The sequence below is a fragment of the Papaver somniferum genome, chromosome 3, assembly GCF_003573695.1.
Source record: "Papaver somniferum cultivar HN1 chromosome 3, ASM357369v1, whole genome shotgun sequence".
Classification (NCBI taxonomy): domain Eukaryota; kingdom Viridiplantae; phylum Streptophyta; class Magnoliopsida; order Ranunculales; family Papaveraceae; genus Papaver; species Papaver somniferum.
Window position 1 is genome coordinate 200665487 of NC_039360.1, and position 9960 is coordinate 200675446.

A 9960-nucleotide genomic window follows, 5' to 3' on the forward strand; every position below is an offset into this window, starting at 1 on the left:
AAGAAGTGGTAGAAAAGGAATTACAAAATCTATTATCTGCAGGGTTCATACGATAAGTCAAGTATCCCACATGGATATCCAACATGATGATTGTGCCCAAGAATAACGGAGGCGTACGTATTTGCATCGACTTTAGCAATCTAACCAAAGCATGACCCGCTGCCAAACATTGACCAACTAGTCCATGCAACCGAAGGTCACCAGAGGCTATCCTTCATGGATGGATATGATGAGTGCCAAATATTGTATATATTTATCCCTTTTGTTGGCATTTTAACTCATCTTTTATGCATTAATTCTACATTTTATCCCATATTCTGTATTTTCATTGTTTTCAAGAATAAATATTTTTATTAATTAATTTTGCATTTTTAGGTAATAAATAAAGTTCGGATGAGTCGCGGAGCGAAAAGAGCAGAAAAGTAGTGAAAAGCCGGAAGAAATTACGCAAGGAAGCCGCGAAGAATGGTGCGCACAACCTCATTTTCTACACACAAAAGCGCCTCCGTTCTCAGCCATCAGATCATTTCTCAGAAGCATCCGACGGTCGCTCCCTCATAGAGCATCGAAATCTGATGTCTCTGCCGAGCACCACAGAGCTGAAATTCCAAGCCTTCAGATTAGATGGTAGTTGAATCCAACGGTCGCTCCCTTGCTGTGCATCGAAGATTGATATCTCCGCCTAACACTACAACACCTAACTCCATCTGGCATCGTTGATTTTGTTGTATCATATAATCCAACGGTCGCTCATCGCTTGCCTCCGCATCACCGTCCGATCTACCAATCATCATCACATCCCACGGTCGAGATTCGCCAAACATCAAACTCGATGATTCCACTACACACCTTAGTGACCGAACACTATACCCCAAACCAAACATCACCTAATCTCATTATATCGACCCATCTCCACCATCACCACCCACCCTGTGCAGAACCACCACCATCTCCCTGTTCCCGCTCAACCACCACCACAACCACCTCTACCAACTCTCAAATCACTCAACCACTATAACCCATCTCCACTACCATCATTACCACCTATCTAGCCACCTAATTTCCCATTTTGATACACGTTTTTCTTCCAAAACCCTAACGTGTGAAAATTGGTAAATTAGGTTGATTTAGATGGACAATTGGACGTAGCTAGAGCATCAGGAGAGGAATTGGAGGCATGGGTCGACATCTACCAGTGTCATCAGTGATTAGGTAAACTTTAATAGAAATTTTTATATGAACCCTAATTCCATAAATTGGGGATTTTTGGGGGAAATTGATGGTACTTCTAATTAGAAGCATGGGTCACGTATTAGGGGTGTTATCAGTGTGTTAGGTGAGTGAATTTTGGATTTTTGGGCAAAACCTAATTTCACTGATTTTGGGGGAAAATTGGGGGCCCTAATGATGTAATTGGGTATAAATATGTGGTGAGGGATGTGTGTAAAAACTATGTTGGGATTAGCCTACATCCAGAACTTCCAAGTTCTGTTAATGTGTTATGCTTATGTTCATATTCCTGTTAATGTGTTAGCCTGTATCAGTTCATTTTCCTGTTAATGTGTTATGCTTATGTTCATATTCCTGTTATGCTTATGCCCAAGTTCTGTTAATGTGTTAGCCTGTATCAGTTCAGTTTCACATTCATGTTATGCTTGTTTCCTGTTAATGTGCAATGTCCTGTTATTTATGTTCATGTTATGTTAATTGTTAATGCCTGTTACTTGTGTCCTGTTAATGCTTGATTTCATTCCTGTTGATGTTTGTTACATGTTCACTGTTGTGTTTAATGTGTTGTTACAGTTGAAGGAATGCTAGGCTAGATACATCTGTGAAGCTTTGAACTAATTGTGCAATGGAAGAAATCAGTGCTTATAGCAAGCTGATTTTCTTGCCATTCCTTGTGTATGCTTAGGTTGCTGTGTTGATTGTGCATTGGGAGAAACTAGTGCTTATAGCAAGCTAGTTCTCTTCCCATTCTATAGGAATGCCTGTTTTCTGCCTAGCCTTGCTTCATTGCAGTTTCTCCACATCCTTGCCCTTGGCCTTAGGCCTTGGTTCATCTTGTTTTGTTCTTTGCTTTTGCCATGTGTTGCCCTGTTTGTGTTTCCTTTTGTTTATTTTGTTAGCCATCTTCTTTATTGCATTATCTTTGCTTCACTGCCATCTTTGCTTCCACTGCCCTGCTACTCTTTTGCTTCTTTAGTTCACTGCCCTGCTGTTTAGTTTTGCTTGCACTGCTCTGTGGCTTAGGTCTTTGCCACTGTGTTGTTTTCCTTTGGCTTGTTCTGCTGCAGTTGCTGTTGCTGTTTCTTTTGTGCTGCAGTCTTCTTTCTTTGCACTGCTGCAGCTGTTCTTGCTGCTGCTACTTGCCTTGTGCTGCAGTACTGCTTTCTTTTCTTGGCCCTGTGTACAGCTGCTGCATTGCCTTCTCTGCCACTTCTGCTGCAGCTGCTGTTGCTGTTGCCCTCTCTGTGTTGCCCCTGCCAAGCTGCTGCTGCTGCTGTGCAGCACTTGTGCTGCTGCTGCTGTTGTTGCTGCTGCTTCCTGCAGCCAAGCAAGGCCAATCCAACTGAGCCCAAAGCTCAGCTCATTCCAAAAAGCTAAGGCCCAGTCCACAGTTACTAAGCCCAGATTTGAACCAAAAGTTGAAGCCCAGTTCATTAAAAATCAAAGCCCAATTCAACCAACCTGTGGGCTTAATCCATAAGCCTAAACTCAAAAGCCCAAGACCAAACCAACTGAGTCCAAGGCTCAGTTCACTTCACAGGCCCAAGGCCTAAAGTATTTCATTGTTAAAAAAAAACAAACCCATTAAGCCCAACAGTTCCAAAGGGTATTCATAGCCCAATAGCAATTTAGGAAGCCAAAATAGCTAGAAACACTCCAAACGCACCCGATCTCTGTGGATCGACCCGTACTTGCACGAGCTACAACCGACGACCGTGCACTTGCGGTATTACTGTAGGCCCCCGTTTTTATCACGCTTCATTTTATACATATCTCCGGGACTACCAAGTTTTTGGCGCCGCTGCCGGGGACTATCAAGTTTTTGGCGCCGTTGCCGGGGACTACCAAGTTTTTGGCGCCGTTGCCGGGGAGCTGGCTGCCATATTTTTGAAGTTTTCATAGCTGTTGTGGCCTTGTTGTGCTTGCATAGTTGTGTGTGTTCATTGCTATCTTGTTCACTTGCTAACTGCTGCTGGAGCTGTGCATTATTTGTTGTTGCTGCCAAGCCTGCTGCAAAGCCTGTTGCTGCTGTTGCTGCTGGTGAACCAAAGCAACTGCTGCTGCCAAGTGAAGCTGCTGCTGCCAAGCTGTTGCTGTTGCCAAGCTTGCTGCCAACTTGCTGCCAACTGATGCTGCCAGGCCTGCTGCCAACCTCTTCTGCTGGGCTTGTGCAACAATCTCTGAACTGGGCTTGAACCAACTGAGCTGGGCTCAGTAACCTCAACTTCTGCTGGGCTTGCAACTTCTGCTCTTGGGCTTGCAACTTCAGCTGGGCTCCGTTGCTGCTGCTGCTGGGCTCTGCTCCACCTGTTGCTGCTGGGCTTGGACGTGAGCTGCTAGGACGATCCTAAAGCCCAACTGGGCCTTGCAACTAAAAGGGGACTAAAAGCCTATTTTTGGGCTTCCCTCCAAAAACAAGTAAGCCTAACCCATGAGTTAACCCACTTGGGCCTCATTTAAATTCAAATTTGGGCTTGTAATAATTATTTAATTATTTATTTTGGGATTGTAATAATTTTTATTTTCTTTTTCTTTTTTTTATTTGGGATTGTAATAATTTTTTATTTTCTTTTTTGTTTTCTTTTTTTTCTTTTATTTTTTTTTTCTTTTATGGGTTTGTTTTAATTATTATTATTGTTTTTATTTTCTTTTATGAGTTGTGATAATTATATGGTTTAGTTCAAAAATTTTCAAAAACCCAAAATTTTTAAACCAAAAAAAAAACCCTTCTTTAAACCAAAACCCATTCAAAACCAAATCTTCATAACCCTTGGGCCAAATTGTTTCCGATTGCTCTGTCTGACCAACATGTTAGTTAAGGTACCTACTAGGACATGATTGTGACCTACAGAGACCAGACAAACAGACTTGTTAGAATTAACCCAGACGAACCTATCGAAATTCTAAGTTCTGAGGGAGACAGTCCAGATCAACCAGAAACAATGGGAGAACCACGTACCCTCAAGGATTATATGTACCCAACTAGAGCCAGTCAACCTCTGTATTTTGCTGCCCGAGGCTAATGGCCATTATGAGCTGAAATCTAGCACAATACAGATGCTTCCTATTTTTAGAGGTGTTGAGAATGAAAACCCTACCACCACGTGAGAGAATTCGAGGAAATTTGTGGAACTCTGCGTTTCACTCAAATGACCGACGAAACCCTGAAGTTAAGGCTTTTTCCTTTTCCCTGAAAGATAAGGCAAAGGCCTGGCTCTATGCTTTACAGCCTCAATCCATCATGACATGGGATGACCTCATAAAGGAGTTTTTCAAAAAGTTTTTCCCGAACCACAAGACTGCGACAATTCGTCAAAGTCTGAATAGCTTTGTGCAATTAGAAGGTGAGACCTTAGCTAGATACCTGGAGAGATTCAATGAATTATTGCTCCAATGTCCCCATCATGGTTTTGAAAAATGGAGACTTGTGCAAATTTTGTATGAAGGTCTAGATGTGTCCACCCGAACAACGGTTGAGTCGATGTGTAATGGTCTATTCGTAGATAAAACTGCTGACGCGTCTTGGGACTTCTTAATTGAAGTAGCTGAAAAGACGCAACAGTGGGAATCCATCCGTGAAACCAGAAAGACTACATCCGAAGCAAAGGCTTTTAGGATTGAAGCGGATTTTGAGGGTAGAGCAAACATGGCATCAATAGTTAGGAGATTAGAAGAGTTAGAACTACATAAAAATTCAAAACCTTCCACCACTACTCTCCGAGAACATGTCGCTTCATCTGTTTGTGCTGCTTGTAACGACCCCAACCATCAATTCCAAAATTGTCCAGATTTGCTTGCAGTCCAGGAGTCTAGGCTTGAACAGGCACATGCCATGTTTCAAAAACCAGAGCATAACCCTTATTCACAGACCTACAATCCAGGATGGAGAAACCACCCTAACTTTTCATGGTCAAAAGGACCCACTCAAGGAGGACCATCTCAACCCAATCAGAGCTATCAAAACAATCAGGGATATCAGAACAATCAAGGTTATCAACACCCGAGAAACCCTCAACAACAATCAAACTCTCAACAACAATCATATCCTCAACAAATACAAGAGATTATCCACCTAGAGGAAATGTTCCAGAGTTTGATGCAAAGTCAGAAAAATCTAGATCAAAAGATGGATCAAATATGTGAGAGAGAAAAGGGTAAACTTCCGAGCCAACCCCAACAAAATCCAAAGAGGATATTTCAAACAGGCACAACATCCTGCACTGAAACCTCACCTGATCAAATCCATGCCATTACCACCCTCCGAAGTGGTAAAGTCATCGAGAACAACGTAGGCGAACCTAATGATCTGATACAAATTCCACGTTGTCTCCACAACCCCAGAAAACCAAAGAATCTGAGCAAGTTGGAAAATCTGACAATTCTACTGCTGTGAATGTCCCTTTGCCAACTCATCTTCCTGTTGCTCCATTTCCTCAAAGATTGATCTATCAACAGAAAAGTACCCATTACAATGAGATGTTAGATCTGTTCAAGAGAGTCAACATCAACATTCCTTTTCTTGAAGCAATCAAGCAAATCCCTGCTTATGCCAAATTCCTCAAAGACTTGTGTACTCAAAAGCGCAAGCTCAATGTGCAAAAACGTGCTTTCTTAGCTGAGCAGGTGAGTTCCATCATTCTGAACAAAACTCCACCCAAGTTTAGGGATCCAGGATGTCCAACAATTTCTTGCACTATAGGAGAACACACGGTCAATAAAGCGTTATTAGACCTAGGTGCAAGTGTTAACCTACTGCCATATTCTGTTTATGAGCAGTTAGGTCTTGGGGAGTTGAAACCAACATCTATCACTCTACAACTGGCAGACCGATCTGTCAAGATTCCTCGTGGAGTGGGGAAGATGTTTTGATCAAGGTTGACAAATTCTATTTTCCCGTAGACTTCATTGTCTTAGACACTCAACCTGTACAAAACCCAGACTGTCACATTCCTGTCATCTTAGGACGTCCTTTCTTGGCTACGTCCAACGCGATCATCAACTGTCGGAATGGAGTGTTAAAACTGTCTTTTGGTAACATGACGGTAGAATTGAATGTGTTCGATATTAGTCAACAACCTGTGAATCTTGATGATGATGATGTGCATGAAGTTAATATGATTGAAGGATTAATGCAAGATTCGTTGACTAACATTCTATCCGTGACCCCTTTCAAGCATGTATGGAGAACTTTAACCCTGATTTCTATGATGATGCATACTGTAGTGACGTCCTATCTCTGCTCGAATCTGTACCTCAAATGGACGTCACTGAAAGGAAATATGAAGTGGAACAACCCCTATTCTCTGATTCCAAGCTTATTCCATCCATTGTTGAGCCACCCAAGCTTGAATTGAAACCATTGCCTAGTACGTTGAAGTACGCATTCCTAGGTTCTTCTGATACTTTACCTGTCATTATTTCATCATGTTTAGACACGGAACAGGAAAGTAAGCTTTTAGAAGTACTTAAGGAACACAAAGAGGCCTTAGGATGGACCATCTCAGATCTCAAAGGAATTAGTCCCACCATTTGCATGCACCACATTAACCTTGAAGAGAATGCCAAACCATCGAGGGAAATGCAAAGGAGACTTAATCCTAACATGAGAGATGTAGTCAAAGGAGAGATCCTGAAACTACTTGATGCGGGTATCATATACCCAATTCCCGATAGCAAATGGGTTAGTCCCATTCAAGTTGTGCCTAAGAAGTCAGGCATTACTGTTGTTCAGAACGACAAGAATGAATTAGTCCCTACTCGTACAATCACAGGATGGCGAGTATGCATCGACTACAGGAAGTTGAACACAGTAACAAGGAAGGATCACTTCCCGCTCCCTTTCATTGACCAAATGCTAGAACGTGTGTCTGGACACAGTCACTACTGTTTTCTAGATGGCTTTTCCGGTTATAACCCCATTTTGATTGTGGAGATTTTTGATGTTTGGGGGATAGACTTCATGGGTCCATTTCCCATGTCTGACAGCAAGTTGTACATCCTAGTCGCAGTTGATTACGTTTCTAAGTGGGTAGAAGCCATAGCAACCAGAACAAATGACCACAAGGTGGTACTTTCATTTCTAAAGGAGAACATATTTTCACGTTTTGGTACCCCTAGAGCTATCATCAGTGACGGCGGTTCACATTTTCGTAACAAGTACTTTGAGTCTTTAGTACGCAAGTATGGCATAACTCACAAGGTTGCTACTCCGTACCACCCTCAGACTAGTGGACAAGTGGAAGTGTCTAATAGGGAAATTAAGCACATTCTGGAGAAGACGGTCAACCCGTCCAGGAAAGATTGGTCATTGAGATTGAATGATGCTTTGTGGGCCTATAGAACAGCTTATAAGACACCAATTGGCATGTCCCCCTATCGTCTAGTGTATGGAAAGCCGTGCCATCTACCTGTGGAATTAGAACATCGTGCCTACTGGGCAATCAAAGAGCTGAACTTTTCTCTGGACGAAGCTGGAATTCAAAGGAAACTTCAACTCAACGAGTTGGAAGAATTGAGAAATGAGGCTTATGACAGTGCCAAGCTGTACAAGCAGAAGATGAAGATATTTCATGACAAGCGTATTCTGCGCAAATCCTTCACTCCTGGTCAGAAAGTCTTGCTGTATGACTCCCGATTACATCTTTTTCCAGGAAAACTGCGTTCCAGATGGAAGGGTCCGTACCTAGTACGCACAGTTTTTCCTCATGGAGCTGTAGAGCTGGAGGATGTCTCCAACAAGAACGTTTTCAAAGTCAACGGGCAGAGATTAAAGCCATTCCTTGAGCCATTTCCACCCGACATTGAAACAACCGACCTGGAGGACCCAGTCTATGTGGACTAAACTGGTCCACTCTTTCCCTAAATAACCAAAAGTTTTCCAAATGTTTCCCTAAAAACCAAAATTTTTCGTTTTCCCATCAAAACCAAATGTTTTTCCCAACAAAACCAAATTTTTTCCAAAAAGTCCAATCCCATTAAAAACCAAAATTTTCTTGTAGATAATGTGTTAGTTAAATTTCCTTTTGTTATATTTTGTGCTCATCCATTGTGACTGCTAATATGATGGATTTTTGCCTTGAAATAACGGAGTTTTAATCGAGCTACCACCGTACAATCGGGTATTCTCTCCTTTTACTCTACTCAGCATGTTCCTCTTCATATATTGTTTTATAATTCTTTCCATTTTGAAACATTGAGGACAATGTTTAGTTTAGGTTTGGGGGTATAGAGTAGATACCATGATAATTTGCTATAATTGAAAACGAACTCTTCTTTTTGAAAAAAATTGAAAAATTCCAAAAAAATTGAAAAATCAAAATTCAAAAAAAATTAAAAAATGAAAAAATCATAAAAATGGAGCTCATTTACCTTGAAATGTTGACTCTTGTGCAAATATGTATTTTTATTAGGAGTCTTAGTCTAGATATTTAGGCACCCTGATTCTAGCACAATTCACATAGTGATAAGAAATTTGCACGCGCACGATCTACCAATACATGTATGGCCTCGATCTTCAAGGTGTTGATAGGAAGTTACGATTGCCAATCACTTTAGAATACTGAACGAAACTTGACTAGCTTGTTCTTTGGTTGGTTGGGATAGAAGGTGGAGGTTACATTAAGAAAGACAACCATCGAATTTAACTGGGTGCATCAAAAAGGGCTACCTCTTGCAAAGTGTCATGTAATTTTTGTTTCCTTTTGTTATGTATCAAAAGTTTTTTCTTGTTAAAAAAAAAAAAAAAAAAAAAAAAAAAAAAAAAAAAAAAAAACGATGTATATATTCAAAAAAAAAAAAAAAAAAAAAATATCAGAAAAATACAAAAAAATCAAGTATTTATCAATTCCATCATCTCTTGTTCCAAAAATAAAAAGAGAATTGTCAATGTAAATAAGAGTCATGTAAATAGTCATCTTTTGTTTCATTGTAATAAGCAAGGAGGGTGTATGCCATTGATGTACAACGCGAGAAATTGTGAAATACCTCCAACTCATTCACAATTCTCGTAAAGTCCGGACAGCTAGCTAGATTTCGACCTCAGTTCTTAGCCTGAGAAACTATCTCTTGGTGATTAGTAGTCATGACTTCAGATCTTTCTTTACACATGTGTAGATACACTTTACACTCTTATCACATGTCCTTATTTGTTATCAGTGCTAGGATTGTGCCTTCGATAGCTAGATTGACATCTCCATTTTGCTGTGAGCTTAAAATGTTTTGCACATGTCACGTTTGATGGAATCTGAGCTTATATTTTGTCCTTAGGTTTTGTAGGCACACCTCTGGTAAACCTTCACGAGACTTCAACTCGTCCACTAGGGACACTTAGTGGTTTAAAAGGCTTAGTGCATACGCTAAATGCATTCGAGAGACCAGCGACAGTGGTATAGTTAGGATTTCCTTAGTTTTGTTTTACTTGAGGACAAGTAAAATTCAGGTTTGGGGGTATTTGATGAGTGCCAAATATTGTATATATTTATCCCTTTTGTTGGCATTTTAACTCATCTTTTATGCATTAATTCTACATTTTATCCCATATTCTGTATTTTCATTGTTTTCAAGAATAAATATTTTTATTAATTAATTTTGCATTTTTAGGTAATAAATAAAGTTCGGATGAGTCGCGGAGCGAAAAGAGCAGAAAAGTAGTGAAAAGCCGGAAGAAATTACGCAAGGAAGCCGCGAAGAATGGTGCGCACAACCTCATTTTCTACACACAAAAGCGCCTCC